Source organism: Zeus faber (assembly GCF_960531495.2).
Source record: "Zeus faber genome assembly, chromosome: 1".
NCBI classification, from domain to species: domain Eukaryota; kingdom Metazoa; phylum Chordata; class Actinopteri; order Zeiformes; family Zeidae; genus Zeus; species Zeus faber.
Genome location: NC_137193.1, coordinates 36,901,762 through 36,921,471, shown reverse-complemented (window position 1 = coordinate 36,921,471; position 19,710 = coordinate 36,901,762).

Below are 19,710 nucleotides of genomic sequence, written 5' to 3'. Positions count from 1 at the left end.
GCTTGCTCCGCTGCAGACCCAAGCAGGATGCAGCTGCAGCACACGCAGCTTTTACTCAACTGCGTCACAATTTGCCTTACCACCGATTTCCCGCAGCTGACTTAAAAAAAATCGACAGATTTCGCACCAACATCATGCTGTCACCAAGTTCCATTCTGTGCACAGAATGCCGTTTAATAAGCCAGTCAGCTAAATGACCAATATTACCTCCCATAAGCTGTGATCAGCTGGGCATCGCTCCTGCAAGGGTCAGCTGATCACCACCTATGTGACTTAATACACAGAGTTAATGGACGTGCACAGTGCACACTGTGCCCCTGCAGCAGCAGAGCAAGCTGAAATGATTCCCTTTGTTGTCTCCCCAAGACGTGAAGAGTGAAAAAACAAACCCCAGCAGTCTGGTCCGCAGAGCTGCTGCTGCGCGGACAGCGACATGCGGCTCCACCGCCAAATATGTGAAGCACGAAAAACTGAGGATGTTCTACGAACCTGCCGCATCAGAGTGCATCTTTAGCAAACATACAACCGTGTGTGTGTGCGTGTGTGAGTGAGACCGGCCAATGGGCGGGGCCGGGCGCCGAAAACCACGCCCAGTGTACGTTGTGCTGCATTTAATCGAAGTCGGAAATCGGAGGAAACACGCCTCCTAATTGAATGGGTGGAAAGGGCAATATAAGTGGGGATGTCAGGGTATATCGCGGTTTACTGAGATCGCCGAGATAACAGGCCTGGCGTGATCCCATGGCGTGGCAGCGCGCACCGTTAACACTGAACAAAGCTCCCTGTACATGTGCGCTTAATGTGAAGACCGGTTTAACGTCGATCGAAGTTACTCAAAATCTTTTATGTAAGAAAGAAAAAGTTGCAGTTGGTAGAAGTCACACGTCTTCAAAAACCATTTAACAGAACAGAAGCAGCGGGAGACATTTAGCTCAGAAGTGGGCATTAGCGACTCAAAAATACCGATTTCCGAGGTTCGACAGAATGCAACACATGAACGAGACTGAGGCCCCGCCCCTCCTTTCTCCTTATTGGCTAATAGGTGTGCCATTTCACTCGGACGTCGACGCGTCTCCAGGGCACTTCCTCATGCTGCGTTCCACCGGACCTCGGAAATCGGTGGAGTTGGTGGTTTGCACTTGCGAGCGGAATGTATTCCGTTGCGTCTGCTCGGTGACAACACGGCAGGTGAACGTGCAGTAGTTGTGTGTTTGTTGGGCTGATTTGGAATTCTACACACACACCTACGCAGGAGATACAATTACAGATTCGTTTCGATCGGAGTTCGACGTTGTCGTCCAGTAGAAACCCATATGAAGGGGATTTTTGTTCACCGTTAACGGCGTGTGCCGCCATGTTGCCGTGACGCCAGACCGGTTCCTGTTTCATAAGAGTCTCCTCGGTGATTGTTTCACACAATATACGTCTTGCTTGGTGTTACAAGGCTCTTGCGTCTTTGAGTTGTGGCCCTTGCTGCTCAGATGATTGACGTTCACATTTTGTTTTATTGTTATTGTCAACCACCCAGGTGTTTCAACCGCCCCCCCCCCTCCTCCTCCGCTTTTCTGTTTGTTACAATGCACATGTGAGTATGTGTATATACCAGTGGCGGGCTGTGAATTTTAAACCTAGTCCTTCAGTGGCGTCCTACCTAAATCAATCCACCTCTTAATACCATCATTATGACACCATCAATATTATACAGAAACGCAGTACGTTGCATTGCAGACGGGTATTTTATATAGCAAGGATGAATGCCATTATTAAAGCATGAAACCTAATTAACACAATTCAACAGGCTTCCTTCCACTGCGGTCAGAGCTGCGCCACATGCATATATAGCAGAAGCATCAATATTAACCTGATATGGCAAAAACACAAAATGTAAAAAAATGTTTTACACTCACCAAAGCTTTTGATTATTTGTACACAAACTCCATCCTCCTCTTTTTCCTCAAGAAGAGTTCAATGACTCTGTTGTGCAGGTTATGTGTGTTTCAACTCCGACAATAAGCCCTCATCAATCGCCATGGAGGCTAATGCTGAAAGTCGAGTCTGTCCAGTTATATTTCTGGCATAAGTTGTAATTCTCGTTACGGCGGAGAATGTCCGCTCGACTGACGCAGTTCAAGATTCAAGATTTTTATTCGTCACTTACATATACATACATACAGTTGACACAGGGATAGTCACCGCCGAACATGCCAATGTGTACAGAGAGAGCAGCGGTACTTTTCCCTTCAAAATCAGTCATGGCATACATTAGTCAGTTCTGTTTTTAGCTGAGACGGGTCGAAAAGTGTTCCGTGACTCTGCCCTAAGCTGGCGAAGGCTGTATGCAGAATTTTTTTTCTCCCCCCGGTATGTCTGAAACTACTGGGGGTCTAGGAGGGAACAACATGAATTTTCCATGGTCTTGAAATCGATCCCTTATCTGGCAAAGAACGCTGTCCAGAATATTGCCGTGGAGTTGTTGGTAGTGTGCGCCAGGCTCTCCGTGCGCTTGAGATGCGCGCAGTGGCTTCGCAGATCTGACCACGTTGGCCCCTTTCTCGCGCAGTGGCGTCACAAGCTAGTTCTTACGCTCTCTGCCCAATCCAATCAAAGGACGGGAAAGTGCCGACGTTATTGAACGCCTGCGAGATGGCGCTGGTGTCAACCCGCCAAGTCGACTTCCGATTGGTTAAAGTAAGCTTCGTTGCCATTGATTTTAACTCACAAGTTCAAGTTTAAGAGATTATTTGTCACGTACATATACATACGGTCAAGCGCCCGCACTGTTGATTCTGAAGGCCTCAAGACAGATTTCGTTGACATGGCGACACAAGATGGATGAAATATGATTGGATAGAAGCTCTAACGTAAACATACACCAGTGGAAGCAGCGCAAACAAGAGAAAAGCTATGACATGAAGATAATAAACATTTGGGTCTAATTAAACGAAGAGAATAGACACTTGGGAATCATTTAATACATATTCATGAAATATTTTAAAATGCGGCCCACCACTGGTATATACACTAACTATATCGTAATCAGGACTCTACTGTGTTTGTGTGTTAATATGAATATTTTGTGACTTGTATTTATTGTTTGTATGCAAGCTACTGTTCCCCTTTTGAGTCTGTAAATGAAAATTGAATAAAAAAAAAAAGGGGGGGGGCTTGTTTGGTGTCGCATTTGATGACGTCACAGGGCGTCGTGAACGTGGGGGCCTTTGGACTGCTAGGCGTAGGATAGGGACCCTGTAGATTGGAAACGGTTAATACCCGGCTGGCCTGTATCGCCCTTTCAGCGGCGACCACTGCTTTGCACGTAGCCATGAAGAATTCAGCTTTATTTCACACACTGGCCCTTTCTCAGTCCGCGTCCTTGCCTGTGCTTGTGTTCTTGCGGACTTGTGAAACGTCATCAGTCGCAGCCCAAGTACTGTTCCAATTCAAAGTCCGGTCCAAATGCCCGGATGTTGGACTTGCTCCGCCCATTTAATCGAGGCCACGTCGGTGGTGACTTGTGTGGACTTGGGACAGCCAAGTATCCCAGGATGCATTTAGCACCAAGCGGTGGTAATGGTACTGGGCCCCGGGAGTCTGTACTCCCGAGTCCGCAAGTCCGGGCTTAGCGTACTCGGCGTTGAGAAACGGCCGTTGTATCTCCTCGGTAGGTGTTAGAACCCAATTCGCCACCAAGGGGCGCTCGGTTCGTTTGGCTATTTACTGCTTCCAACTGGTTTGGTCCTTTCCTGTTTCTGGACATTTGAAATGCGCTTCAAGGAAGAGCAAGCCCCGCAGCTTAAGACGTTCTACCCTCACCACTGGTCTCCCCTCCACTCCTCGTATTCAACTGTAAAACGAACTCAAGCAGCACATTGCAATTGTACAAACTACCATTTTCAGGTGAATAAGCACTCAAGTGTTATAGCAATAGTTGTGACTTTTTTTTTGTTCCTCTCTTTCGTTCCAGTGAATGTGACTGTACAGAAATGGCTCTCTCGTCCTGTGCTGATGCCTCTCTTGAGGGGAACAATGAAATGCATGACTCAAACACCAAACATGGACATATAAACATGTTTTTGTGCATTTTGGAGGCTAAATTAGAAGTGAGGGATTCAACATTGAAGGGGAAATGGTTTTGTTTGGAGTAGAACAGTAGAATTTGAGTAAATTGAACTGTGGTGCGTAGGTGAGGTGAGTAATCAAATCTGCTTGGCCTTGGGGGGTTTAATTTAAGAATTTAATGTTGATAGCACTCTTGTGGATAATTTCAACACAATTCACCGAAGATTTGACAGATAGCCCCAATAATGGGAACCGTAAAATTCGGAACATCAGGATTTACATCTTCATTAATAGATCACATCATTTAAAATTATGTATTTTGTGTATGACTGTTTAACATTTTGCCGAATAAATCCTATTTCTTAGTTGTGATGTCCCAATACACAATTACAATTAGCTGCTTGAAAACTGGCGTGAACGTAGTTCCAAACTGAGAACTGGTTTCTCTCCCCCATTAATACAGCGTCCTCGCTGGATTTACCCGTGTAGATTACGCGTAAATACCGTCGCCATCTTGGTGCGGTCTTCATTCAGTGAACCACATAAAATCAGTTATATATTGTATAATTATACAGTATAGTGTAATGACACCATTCGTATAAACCAGTGCAACTTCTAAGCGTGTGCTATCGTTTGTTATACTTACAGTTGTTAATTGTGGGTGTATATATATATTAGATATTGCCATTTTATTTTTATATATTTTTTAATATTGGCAAACTTGTTCAGTTTGTTTTGCACTTTTGGTAATATTTGTTCCGATGTGTGCTGCTGAGCTCACGCCCGCTATCTCGCAGTCAGAAACCGTGGCAAAATGGCGGCACTTTTGACGTATCACGACAGGCGGTTTCGGATTGATGCTGCATTTCTTTGGAGGCGGAACTCGGAAATTCCCCAATGGTATTTCCCACTTCCGAGCTTAATGTGTTGCGATTGCTCTGTTCGGGGAAAACATGGGCTCTCGCAGCAAATGTGCGATTTCTGTCAGCTTGTGAATTCTGCAGGCTAGAAAACGAATGCTTATTTGACACGACACTACAGAGTAGTTTATATAGAAGTAGGGCGTGTTTTTCCATTAAAATCCATGCAAAGGGAACTTTGTTCACCATCAACGGTGTGCGCCACTGTGTTGACGTAGCGTCGGGCCTGACCTCAGCAAACCCTGACCAGAGAGACCTCCCCCGGAATTCCCACTTGGAATTCCTACATACACAGTCGTTCCTTCACACTTTTCCCAGTGGGAGGTCGGGTTTTCCCGAGTTCCCAATTTAACGGAACGCATCATCAAATCTCATACCAGAAATGTCAGCCAATCAGCGGGCCTCTTCCGGTACCGTCATATGAGTGGCACTCATTCGGACTAATAGGACGCCTCGCTGCACGGAGGCGTCCACGACGACAGCCAACCAGACACAGGAGGCAGGCCCTCCACCTCCCCTCACCCCTTCGTGGAATTGACGCTGTTTGGCCAAAATGAACAGAAGCTTTCAGCCAAGCAGCTGAAGGGAAGGAGGAGGAGACACAAGTTGTGAGTAACAATATTTTAACTCCACCAATGGTGAAATAACTTCACTCTTATCGGTCTGCTGTCCAACCCGGTAAACGACTGCGAACGTTGAGTTTCTTGCAGAGCGTTGGAAGTGGCTAGCGCGGTTAGCATGTTAGCACGGCAGCTAGCTCTATGCTAGCCACTCAGCTAGGTCCATGCTAACGTGTGAGCACCGCTCCACAGCAGCCCGAGTTCCACACTACCGGGTTTGTCTTGTCTTCTTGCTTGTTTGCCGTCCGTCTCTACCGGACAACGAGTCTGCTGCTGTGTGTGTTAGACTAGCAGGGGTTCGCTCAGAGACAGGGAGCACTTGTGTGGACGGTGGCTCCAGCAGACTGATGGTCCTCACAGTAAGACAGTTATGACACAGAACCCAACCCCATAATCTGACTCTCTGTCTAACCCAACGACCATCCTGTAAATAATGGGCGAGAGCGCTCACACCCAGAACACATTGAAGTCCTAGAAATATATAGAACAATCTCTGCATCTGTTTGTTTGGCCAAGTACACTTTCATGCACAAGGGATTTGTCTTGGTAAGAGTTGGTGCATTGTTTTACAATCAGACACAGACAGCTAGCACAGAAATATGAAGTGTAAAAAACACACAGAATATACAAAATGTTCTGTATGCACAGGATAGATGAAATGCCTGTGTCAGGGGCAGCATGGTTGCTAGTATTGGCTGTGGGTGTTAATATAGTTGGGATGTTTCTGTACACGAACATGGATAGCAGTGGAGGAGTAGGTCGACCGGTGTTCTGTGTCTTTAAAAGCGAAGCAGATCTTAAGTATTTTTTACTTTTGTACTCTAAGGAATACTGTAGTTTTCATCACAACAAAATGGCTGGAATAGTCAGTCCTTGATGACCTACTAGTGAAACATGCCAAGGCAGCGCATCAGCACCAGCAGGCATTCCTCACACAACTTGATTCTCACTGTTCGGCGGCTTCAAACACAATGAATGATTTGTTTTCGGGTCAAAGAGATCCAAGCAGCGAGACCGGGACGCAGACAAGGGAGGATCTCGGGCAGTTTGCTGCAGGTGGAGATGGCAAAACTGTATCTGATTATCTATTCTTATTGACTCTTGTTGGGCGCTTCTTTTTATGTCCTTGGGTCAACGCTTGTTAAGATCACAGTAGTTTGTGTAAGTGTGTCTGTTTGCTTCCGCTGCAGTCTGTTTTAGATAATGAAGCACTGCTGTCATGAAGGTTCAACAGAGAATAATATAGATATAAAAAGACTTGTGCTTTATTCATGGAATTGACTATGATTTATCTGGACAAACCCAGCCATGAGGGTTGGCCTCTGCCCCCCACAGAGATAAGCCCCTGATGTCAGGGCAGATGTGCTGTGTTCTCTACATGATGCACAGATACCCACACCATGAGGAATCCTTCTGGATTGCAGATAGGAATCTGTGATTATCAAGACCATAATTCTACCCACTGTGTGTTGGGTTTAATCTGGTAAGACATTAATGGCATTGATGAGTATGGGGATAAAAAGCAGACTGTAAAAACATCCCCTCAGCGGCCCCTCGCTAAGCTGCCTCTCGCTGGGATTACTGTTAACTCAGCACTTTGCTGCACTGCCCAGAGATGTTACGTAATGCAAGACATAGGACTTTTTACCTTATTTTTTTAAAACGCAAATAGTCATATTGTTTGGCAGAAAAAAAATCCCAAGTGATTTCCGCACTGGAGGTAACTTCTGTGCCATTACCTGTGATTAAATGTTATTTTATCAGGGCTGATGTATCTACAAGCAACAATTTGGTAAAAACAAATACTCGATTGTCATTGTCATTCATCAACCTTGAGGTCAATCATTCATCAATCTTGTACTGATTTGTTGCCTTAATTACATGGAAGGTTAATCCCACAGCTTCACACACTGTCTGCTTTTATTCTCCTCTGCACCTGCTCCTATGACTGTTGTCCTCTGCAGTTATCCTATTTCCTTATCTGCTCCATTTATGGGAAATCCATGTCTCTTCCAAGTTGTGTGCTGTTCCTCTGTAGCTGAGATAATGGCTCCCATTTGGTGAGTCAGTCTGCCGCAAACGGTTTCTTATCAAACTAGACCAAGTGATTGGCTCCAGGTGTGTGTCTGTGTCTTTGCTGAATGACTAACCACAGAAATGGAAGTACAATGTTTGTCATTCAACCACCCTTTTAATGACATACGAGAGATTTCCCTCTAAAAGACATGGTCATCATTTTAATGTGAAATTCCATACTACTAACCAGGGCCCGGCACTAACCTTTGGAAGTGGTTGTTGCCAAGTTGACAACCATGCATCAGCTGTCGTCAAGACTGACAAAATGGTTGCTTAATTTGAATAATTTTATTATTTAGTGATAATGACCCTATATAATTATAATCCATATTTCACTGTTTGCAATTGTTTAACCATTTTGGAGTAAATTAACGAGCCAGGAAAACACATTTTACTTGGCGGAAGTTTCTGAACACACAGGAAGTATAATGTGCATTTTAATTTTTTCAAACATATGCAAAGTGGTTGACAATGGGGCAACCAGACCACAGGAGATGGTCTTGTCTCTATTCATTCTATATTTCTGGGCCCTGCTAACATGGTAAAGTATTAAAAAACATTGTTGATGTAAGAATGTTATCTTAAAAAATGTTATTGTACCATGAAGAAGACACAGTTTTAGGCTGTGATAGAGACACAGTGCCATTTTGTGTCCAGAAGAAACACTGTAGAGAACATTAACAACTGCAAGTACAGGTGCTCAGTTTGTTTGATCACTTTATTAGGTGTAATGCCTGGCATTAGTAACCCTAGTTAGTAACTAGATTTACCGACTTACAAATTGCCTGTTCTACACCAAATTAAATCTATAAATCGATTTGATTCAATATTTATTCCTGTCTTTGAGCACAAAAAACAATTAAAAATATGAAACAAAGTTTAATTGAAATGATGGCAATAAGGACAGAATGATTTCCATAAGTAAATTACAGTTTGTTCCATGAAGACATGAATCCGAACTTTAACAGGGATTTTGCTTAGAAACTGATTAATACCAAGTTCTGCTTAAAAACGCCAAATCCCTCTAAAATGGATACTTGCCTGATGAACGTAGCATATTCCTTTTTGCCATTTAATCTAGTTGGAAGACTCGCTGCTCTGTGGCACTCAAAGTGGAGTGAGTTTAGCTACAAGGAACCTATAATTGAGCCTCACTGAGGCAGATTATTTTTGGCTTTTGGAGAAAGATTTTGGACTGTAATTGATGTTTGGTTCTGACTACACCAGAGAAACCACATTGTCTTCGCCTGAAGCGCAGCCTGTTCTGTGTCTGCTGTAGGTGTACTAAAGCCTCATTTTTTTTTTTTAACTCAGGGCGTGGCCAGGTGACAGGTACGTCTGTTTTCAACATGTCAATAGTTGGTTGATTATGGAAGTTACAGTAAATACTTCTTTCATGAAAAGTTAGCACTATTTCAGCTTTCTAAAGAGGTTGTGATTATACCCTGAGCCAGCCTGTCATTTAGTGCTGGAAGGAGCTTCATGCAGATCATTTAGTTTCCCTTTGTCTCATTGGCCTTATGGCACATCGCTTGGTGTTTGGCCATTGGCTTGACCAACTTTTGAAGATAAATGCACTTTATCTTCCCCATGTGTGTCATGCGTGTCATGTTTGCTTGTTTTAAACTGCGGAAGGGAAAATGTTCATGGCCAAATTAGGTAATAACAATTTGGAAGAGAAGCAGCCCTTTATTACCAAGTAATGAGTCTCTGCCTGGCCATGTCCGGTGACGGACACGGACTGACTCACGGCCACTTTATTAGGTACACCTGTTCAATTGCTTGTTAACACAAATAGCTAATCAGCCAATCACTTGGCAGCAACTCACTGCATTAAGGCATGTAGACATGCAGAGGATGACTTGCTGAAGTTCAAACCGAGCATCAGAATGGGGACGAAAAGGGATTTAAGTGACTTTGAATGTGGCATGGTTGTTGGTGCCAGACGGGCTGGTCTGAGTATTTCAGAAACTGCTGACCTACTGGGATTTTCACGTACAACCATCTCCAGGGTTTACAGAGAATAGTCCGAAAGAGAGAAAATATCCAGTGAGCGGCAGTTGTGTAGAAAATGCCTTGTTGATGTCAGAGGTCAGAGGAGAATGGGCAGACTGGTTTGAGACAATAGAAAGGCAACAGTAACTGAAATAACCACTCGTTACAACCAAGGTACGCAGAATACCATCTCTAAACGCACAACACGTGGAACCTTGAAGCAGGTGGGCTACAGCAGCAGAAGAGCACACCGGGTGCCACTCCTGTCAACTAAGAATAGGAAACTGGGGCTACAATTCGCACAGGCTCACCAAAAATGGACAATAGAAGATTGGAAAAATGTTGCCTGGTCTGAGTCTCGATTTCAGTTGCGACATTTAGATGGTAAGGTCAGAATTTAGAGTAAACAACATTAAAGCATGGATCCATCCTCGTATCAACGGTTCAGGCTGCTGCTGGTGGTGTAATGGTGTGGGGGATATTTTCTTGGCACACTTTAGGCCCCTTAGTACCAACTGAGCATGGTTTAAACACCACAGCATACCTGAGGATTTATTGTTTTTTTTACATTACATTACATTTAGCGGACGCTTTTATCCAAAGCGACTTACAATTATTCAAACACCGACGGACGCAGCCATCAGGAGCAATTTGGGGTCTAAGTGTCTTGCTCAAGGACACTACAGCATGCTAGCAGGAGGAGCCTGGGATCAAACCAGCAACCTTTAGATTACTAGACGACCAGCTCTACCTCCTGAGCTACTGTCCCGCTATTGTTGCTGACCATGTCCATCCCTTTATGAGCACAGTGTACCCATCTTCTGATGGCTACTTCCAGAAGGACAATACACCATGCACAAAGCTCAAATCATCTCAAACTGGTTTCTTGAACATGACAATGAGTTCACTGTACTCCAATGGCCTCCACAGTCACCAGATCTCAATCCAATAGAACACTTTTGTGATGTGGTGGAGTGGGAGATTTGCGTCATTGATGTGTTGCGACAAATCTGCAGCAACTGCGTAATGCTATCATGTCAAGATGGACCAACATCTCTGAGGAATGTTTCCAACACCTTGTTGAATCTATGCCACATAGAATTTCGGCAGTTCTGAAGGTGTGTGTGTGTGTGTGTGTGTGTGTGTGTGTGTGTGTGTGTGTGTGTGTGTGTGTGTGTGTGTGTGTGTGTGTGTGTGTGTGTGTGTGTGTGTGTGTGTGTGTGTGTGTGTGTTAAAGTGAAACGTGAAAGTTTATCAGAGGATATTATATGAACACAATCAATGATAAGTTATCCTCATTGACTGTCTTCCATCCTATGTTCGAGGACTTGTGGAGAAATTTTTGAGCTTCTCTGCTGAGTCCGCACTAGCTCGTCAGTTCAGCTTGGCGCTTTAGGGGGAGAGACAGTCAAACTTATTTGGGATTTATTTTGTGTGTCAGATTCTTATTTATTGTTTCTAGGGCTATACCGACTCATAATTTAGTCAATCGAATTCGGCTGTTAGATGTGAATACATCGGTAAACTGCTAGACCGCGGTGATATGTTGCTTTTTTTTATGCAGCCCTACCGGTGAAGCTCACAGTACTTGCACTGTCTGAGGCAGAAAACAGCCGGTGATTTTAGGTGAAGTCAAGTTAACCATTGATAGGATCAGGGCTACTCTGTTGACCTTGTTTGTGTTTTGCACGCTGTTTTATATAACCCCAAAATTAACTAAATGTAATCTTCTGTACATTAACAGAGATGTTAAGATTATTTTTCTCTAGAGAGTTGGATTTAATGATCAATTTCCTGAAAACATGTAAATGTGAAGTGGAAATGTATTTTCTCTCCTCTTGGAGATCTATATATAGCAGCAGCTTAGTCTGGCTGCGTTTGATTCTGTCCTCGAAGAGGTACACAGATCCATCTTGCCTTTTTCTGTGGTCATACTTTTTATTTTTTGGAGTTGCTGAGCTGGAACAGGAAGTGAGATTTATTATTCACAGGTCTGTCAGCATGAGAAAGTGGTAGGTGTCTGAGAAAGATCAGACACCTCTGACTTTCTGTGTTGCTGAACGGTGATATCTGGCTCACGTGTGAGCTGAGGCTTCACTTTGTTTCTGTTTGTCGCGTTGCGGCTGACCTGTTCTCACGCTCCCTGCACACCAGAGAGCGGAAGTTCTTCTCACATTTTTACTTCTCTGTCTGACTGTCTGCCCTATCTCCTCTGTGACTCATAGGCCTGATCAGTTTCAGACGGGTCAGAGAGTGCCCGTTCATCTACGTCTGATATCAAACCAGGCCTGGGAGATATGGAAGAATTTATCATAATAATCAAAGGGATTTTAACATGACTTGGGTATATCACAATGTCTATAAATGAGTTAAACCTCCCATGTTGAGGAGTCCAACTTGGGTAAACAGCACTTTACTAAATTGTTAAGTATGGTGTCAGACTAAAGGTTCTCAAATAAAATCATTCCTAAAATTTTCAGACCTATCCCAGAAATTTTAGGTCATGTCTTCTGATCATTTATTTTGTAATTTTTTTATTAATTAAAATGTGTGTATCATGATATACTGGTATATGGCAGGGATGTGCGATACAAAATGATATAAAAGCCCAACCTATATTGGCCATTCATTGACTTTTTTTGACCACATCGGGATGGGCAGTTATGCAGCCAATGTGTCCAGATTTCTAAATTAGTACAAAAAACATTGATTATATAGGCTGTACTTATGTTTTACACTACTTTTAAGTTACTCGCCAAAATAAGCACAGAAGTCTGACTAAGCATTATAAACGTAAGTGATGCTGCGTTCATGGGAAACTTGGAAAACTATGCTGGAGGGAATTTTATTATTATTTATTTATTTTTTAATTAAATAACATGTTATACATTTTTATCTATGAAAAGGTTGTTTGTGTGTTTTTTATTTGTTTGGTTATAAGTGAAATGTTCTCAAATATAGAAACTTCAATAAAATACGAGTTTTTGAAATTGATTCAAAAATTTTGCAACAAACAGAATATAAGTTAAAAAAATCGGTAAATCGGTGGGCTAGGACTCCAAAAATGGGATTGGCATTGGACCCAGAAATCTGGCATCTGTCGGGCTCCAAAAATATATATAGATGATGATGATTTTTCTATTTTCTTGTGATATACATTGTCATAACACACAGCCCTAATATTAAATATAAAATATTAAAACGTTCAACCATGTCAATGGTCACATAACAAGTGTCAGTGTCATGTTTCCTGGTATGTGAGAGCACACTGGACATTGTCATGATTTGATGACGACCCTGTCAGTCAAGCTCCTCGCTACGTGTTGTGTTTTTTTTTTTTTTTTGTTTTTTCACCCAACAAACACTAATAACCCTCCTGCTGGTTACACACACAGTATGATCAGATCATCATGGCAGCTGCTACTTAATTCAATCTAATCAATTTGTGTAAATCTGCTCATAACTTTTTGAGATATTCTGAAAACAGACAGACAGACGGGCGAAATGTAACAAGGTTTGATGTTGTAGTCTGGCTCTCAGTATTTCACTTTTTAAAAGTGATGGGGCTTGGACGATCGTGCAAAGTTCCAACCGATGGCTGGGGGGCAGCGATTGGTGGCATGCGATTTTATCGGGAATGCGCTCGGTGAGGTTTTTGCACAAAGAACGTAATGTAATGTGGCAAATGCGGGCTCCCTGTTCCAGAAGTGCAGGATTTATTATTTATGTTATTATATAATAAACAAATATATTATATATTTATTTATATTTAGTAAAGTAATTACACGAGAAAACATCCAGTTTTTACTAAATGAAATCCCAAAGCAATAGAAAGAAACGGGGAGACGTGTGTCCCCATTGTCCCGGCAGTGGGGACACTTTTTAATTGGCAAAGTACTGAACGGCTTAGTCCCTTAACCCAGTTGTGTTTAAATATGTTGTTTCATACATGTAGGATACAAATGAAAATAAATGGATCTAAAAAATAAAAGAAAAGAGAGACTGCTGGAATCAGCCCGGGAGCAGATACACATGTCATGACACAGGCTCCTATCCTGAGTGCGTGTGGGGATGGGGGTTTTACCTGCTGCTCGTTAGACCAACCAATGAGCAACAGGTATGCAGCCACTCTATCCCAATCACCTAGATCCATGTCAGGTGTGGCTGCTCAAACCAGACCATCCCCACACCACTATTATATATTTCTATTATAATCACAACATTTGCATATAGAGTGGCAGGTACGTGCAGGGGGGGCAGCAGAGGGTTCCCCAAGAACCTGCCCCATGGACCCCACAGTTCCGTTCTTATCAAGCGCTCTTTTATTTTTATTTTTTTCTCCAAACGTTGATGGGTAGCGTATTGTCTGGGCAAGATGTATTCATGGGGAACTCCTCATGAACCTTGGTGCTTCTGCGATGTGCGCACAGCGACTCTGCTGTTCTTCTCCGTTTGCCCAGAGCGGCACAATGCCTAGAACCGAAGCTGGGGGTCCATGTGCCTTTTCTTTTTTTTGAGCACCTGCCCCTCAAAGTCTCTGTACGGGACTGTACAACCAGTGGTTATTCGACAGCTCTGAGCGGAGAGCCCCCCCCCCCTCTGCTCCAGTTTGAGAACACAGTTAACTGTACTTAACAAGGTGGACAAGGTGGCCTGGTCTGATGAATCACATTTTGTTCTACATCATTTGGATGGCCATGGTTAGTCCAATCAAGCATCTGAGGGATGTGCTGGAACAAAAAACCTAATCCATGGTGGCCCCACCTCGCAACTCACAGGACTTAAAGGATCTGCTGATAACGTCTTGGTGCCAGATACCACAGGACACCTTCAGAGGTCTGAAGACCATGCTTCGACGGGTCAGAGCTGTTTTGGCAGCACGAGGGGGACCTATACAATATTAGTGGTAATTTGTGGTGGTTTTAATGTTCTGGCTGATCGGTGTAATTCCCCATTGAAATGTTATCCCTGTGCATTTTGGAAGCTTCTATCTGTTTATCCTGTTATGATGTACATTGACTGAAAAACAAAACGAAAAAACGACCGCTCAACTTGAAGAATTTCAGTCAACTGACTGGTTTCTGACTGATTTAACTCATCCACTTTCAGGGCTCAGCTCTAGTTTTAGTACACTATGCCAAATGACACACACCACCTCCCTGGTCAATGTGCCTTCCTCTGTTCCCAATGATGAGTAGAGGGTTCTGTGTTTCAGGTTGTTGTGTAACGAGACTGAAGGACCTGCTGTCTGATCCAGCCACTGATCTATGGCCTTAAGGTACGTCATATGGTCCACCGCTGTGCTACCCAAGTAGCGCTAAGAAGTGTGGAAAATAAGTTTGTGATGAACTAATCTCTTTGTTGCTGTTCTCTTTAAAGGGGACTTATTATGCAAAACTCACTTTTTCAGTTATTGTGCACGTACATTTGGGTTTCTGATAGGCTTTCTGACACACAAACTGTGAAGTAAGACAACTCAGAGGGTTTTTGTGAGCGTTCTAATTCAGAAGCTATGAAATGAGCTGTTTCTGCTTGACATGATGTTCCGATTTGTCTCAGTGCTTCATAGCATTGAGACACGTGAGAATTTGAATTGGAGCAGCATCCCATCTGAGTGACTCAACAAACAAATCATTAAAAGAAAAAGGAATTAATACCAACTAGGCTTGGGCAATCGTGCAAAATTCCAATCACCGAGGGGCAGATAGATTTGGATGAAAATTCAACTACGAGGCGTTTGTGACATACTGGTTCAAACAAGCTGTGAACTGTGTTTGAAGCTTCTGCCATTCTTCTGTTTTAAATTGTTTTGATTTCAAAATTCAGAGAATTTTCCCTAAACAATATCAATAGGGGATCCAGTCTGAATAAAGTCTTATGGTGCTGGCTCAAGAAATTCCTCGATCTGTGCTCTCTGCATAGCAACACAAACACCTAGCAAAGAGCAAGAGCTCTGGGTTAATCTAGTGCTTATCCACAAGAAAAACTCACAAGATTTTGTGAGTTATTTGTGCATTGAGTATTTATTAGACCTGCAATCCAGGAATGCAACTGTGTGAGGTGTGTTGCAGGTCTCGGCAGGACAAAGGAGCACTGAGCGTTTCATCAGTCCTGACCGAGATTATGGAGCAACTGGGATCTGGTAGCTCGAGAAACAAGCTTGTTATGACTTGAGAACTCCATGATCCTCCAATAAGTCTGCAATTGTATCTATTTTAGAATTAAATTGAATGGCAAGGTGGGATTTGTGAGTTTGATTTGCTAAACAACAGTTACGACCGGGCATTTTGTGCAGTGTGACTGTGGCTATGCTGGAGGGGAATGATTGGTGTCAGTTTGGTCAGAGCTCATTACTCGCCTTCTCTTGATCTCACTGCTATTGATGGAACACATTGTTAGAGGAAAATCACAATTATCCTGTGGGTGAATTTCTGGAACATGGTTGTTAAATCAGGTCAAGTAAATGCACGTAATGGGTTATAGAAATGAATGTCATAAGACTTTAAGGGTTTATTTTATATTTTAATGGCTATAGTACAACGCTAACAGCGCAGCTCTGGTCTGGTGAGCAGCTCAAAGGTTTGTATACGTCTGCATAACCACCTTGTTCTTTCACTCCCTATTTCTGTGAAGGAGAATGCGGTCTGAGGAAACTTCCTATGTTAAATGTGGACCGAAAAAAAATGTTTCCGTTCGGGTTTGAGCAGGCAGCTTAAAATGTTTCAAACCAAAATATTCACAGGCACAAAACTGTACCTTTTTTAAGATTTTAAAGTCCATAGTTATGGCCTCTGAGATCCGGCCACATTAAAAACACTTCTGTACAGCCAGAATGCTAATTGGCCAGAACAGAGTGTGATTGTGACCCATGGCTCGTCAGGTCACATTCTTGCATTCTTCAGCAGTGACAACTGAGCTGCATGTGGGCTGCATCACAACGTTTATTGAGCACAGAGTGAGGGGGGTGCCCACACTTTTTCGGCTTGTGAGCTACTTTTAAAATGACCAGGTCAAAATGATCTACCTGCATTTAAAAAAAAAAATGCTTTATATATTTATAAATATACTGAGTATACTTTATATATACAATATATGTAGGCGTACCTTGCATCACTGCATGAACCCTTACGACACAATGCAATTAAATACATTTATGTTTGCAGAGCCCGGACACTAGCTGCTGGTAGCCAGCCTCAAGCAGGCTTCCAAATGATCATCAGTCACAGTGGAACGATATTTGGACTCAATAATCTGTGTGAAAAGGCTGACTCGCATAAATAAGTAGAGCTAAATAATGCAGTCAAGGACCTAGCACATTTCCTCATGTTTGGGTACTTTTCCTCTGAGTAAGTTCCAAAACTGTCCATGAGCCCTGGACTTCAGCTGAATGTCAACTTATAGTGTCAACATCTTATCCTCCACTGCAGAAGAGTTCAGGTGAAAGTTGCAGTTTTTGATGGAGTTAATCAGCCTCAATATCTTCCCTAAATGGGTAGCACATAAATGTAGCAATTGGCTCGAGTCAAGCAAAATCTTGAAACCGTTTGTTTCAAGATTAACTGTTGTAACCCTTGTCTGACAGACAAATTTCAATCTGCTCTTTGTAGTGCACACTGTCAAGTTGCGCACACGCCTTCCCTTGGGTCTCCAGCTCTGATGCAAAGTTTTGAAAGTTCCCCAAACCATGGCACTGCAGCTTTGAGGCGAGAAGTTGCATTTTTCATTTGAAAGCATTAACTGAACTGATCATGTTGACCACCGTTTTGCGTTTTCCTTGCAGTTCTAAATTGAGCTCATTCAACATGTTGGTCAGATCAGTTAAAAAAAATAAAAAGATACATTTGAATGGCGCATGATCTACCCGCAATACCTCTGCGATCTACCGGTCAATTGCGATCAACGTATTGGGCACCCCTGACGTAGACTATACCACTGCGATACACACCCCCCCCCCCCCTTCTCTCACTCTCATCTGCTTCTCCACCTTTCTTCCTCCTACCCTCTCTCCTCTCTCCAGTCTCCTCTTCTTCTCACCCCGCGCTCACGCTTGCGAGCATCGCATACCCGATTTGGTCAATACGCATGCTCAGCATAATGGTATGGGCTCCTTTAGGGGTGTCTGAAACAGTTTCCGTAAGAAAATATTGGTGCCGCTCAACGTATCTGGGAGATTTCAATTTCCAACATAAATGGGAGGGACTCCGGTCAAATATTATCTCTTTATTGGGCTTAAAAACAATTGATAAGCAGGCTATATAGAGAATGACAGTCATGTAGATGTATAATATTTTCTATTGAATACAGGTACTCCTCACTTAACGACCGAGTTCCTTTCCGAATTGATCGATAAGCTAGGACCCGTGTTATTTCATGGTAAGGGGCCGTGGCACGCAATGCGCACGCCGTGGTATTGTACACAGTACACAATACAGACTGGTTCGAGAGCTGGTCGTAAGTCAGAACGGTAACAGTACAGTAAAACGCTTTATGACGTCATCATTATTTACTATAAATGTACAGATTCCGATTGAGTGTCCAGTTGGACTCATTTATTTTAGTTTCTTAAGATTGCCATTTTAACAACATTTGTTGATTATTTGACATGTGATCTTTATAAATACAATGTGATATTTGTTAATATTTTGTTCAGCTGTTTAGGACAATTGTTTAATAAAACAATAATCTGACTTGTTTTGTCATTTGTTGTACAAATTTACTAATGACTCTATTTTGTAATACAAACAATGTCAAAACTATAAACTCAGCAATTTGTAACAATTATTTATAACTGACCTTTCTCATACATTTATGTCGATCATAAATGAAATCAGTGTTTGACGTCTCTTTGAACTGCAACTGTCATACGTAATGCCATAAACATTTGATTCATGAAATTACATGGACGAACTGTATTAACTACATGTCCAAGTCAGTCTGAAGGTCAGTTACAAAGTTCTGAAAAAATGTTCCAGGTATGTACACGACGTAACTCCACGATGTTTGATGTTTATATGTTAAGTAAATTGTGATGCATTGCACAAAATGATCAAGAAAACTAATACGAACCTAAAACGAATATGCTGGACCCCGTTTATTGCTGCCTGCAGCTTTATTTATTATTTTGTTAGGATTTTTATTATACGGCATCATTAGAACCGGGACATCGCATACATGTCGTGGTTCAAGTTTCATCCAAATCGATCCACATCCGGAGAAGAAATTAGTGGAAAATGTTTTTAATCAATTTGATAACAATTTGGATGATTTGTGACATCATCATCCAATGTACTATAATTGTGCAGGTTGTGGTTCTGAATGTCCATTTGCGTCGTGTGCCATGCGTGGTGTAGACTCAATCGCTCTGTAGGGTTAGAGATTACAAACTAGGTATGTGTGGGTTTATGTACCATCTTACCTGGTAGATGTCTATGGGGCTGTTCGATAAGTAAGCAATATTTTGTTCTGGAAAATGTCAGAACTGTCCGAGGTGACTTTTACAACTTGCTTGTTTTGGCTGACCCACAGAAAACCCCAAATATATGATGATTTAACACAACAGAATAGCAGCAAATTCTCTCATTCAGATTTGGGACCCTGAACCTATTAACCCTTTAATAAATGACCTAAGTCTTATACAATTAAAAGTGTAAATGCTGGTGGAAAAACAGGAGAATCAGCTGCAACATATCTTTATTATTTACTTGCCAATTCTCTCTTCCAAAAGATACCAGTCAAGTAACGCACAGTTAAGGATCCTCCTTATCCCAGGAATATGCACCAACATTAATGGTTTGTAAGAAGGGCATTTAATACTGTTAGGGACACACAACAGCATTTGTTTCTCAAAGTTGAGAGGAATTTTTGTTTCAAAGGTAGCACCACTGCATTCAAGGCCTGTCGGAAATACTACTGTGCTGCCTTCAAGCGTCGGAAATATCAAATTTAGATATTATTTATAATTTATAGACCAGCAATATCTGAGAACAAGACTAGAACAATTATATGCAAGCTATATATTTAAGGTCTATACCACTATATGG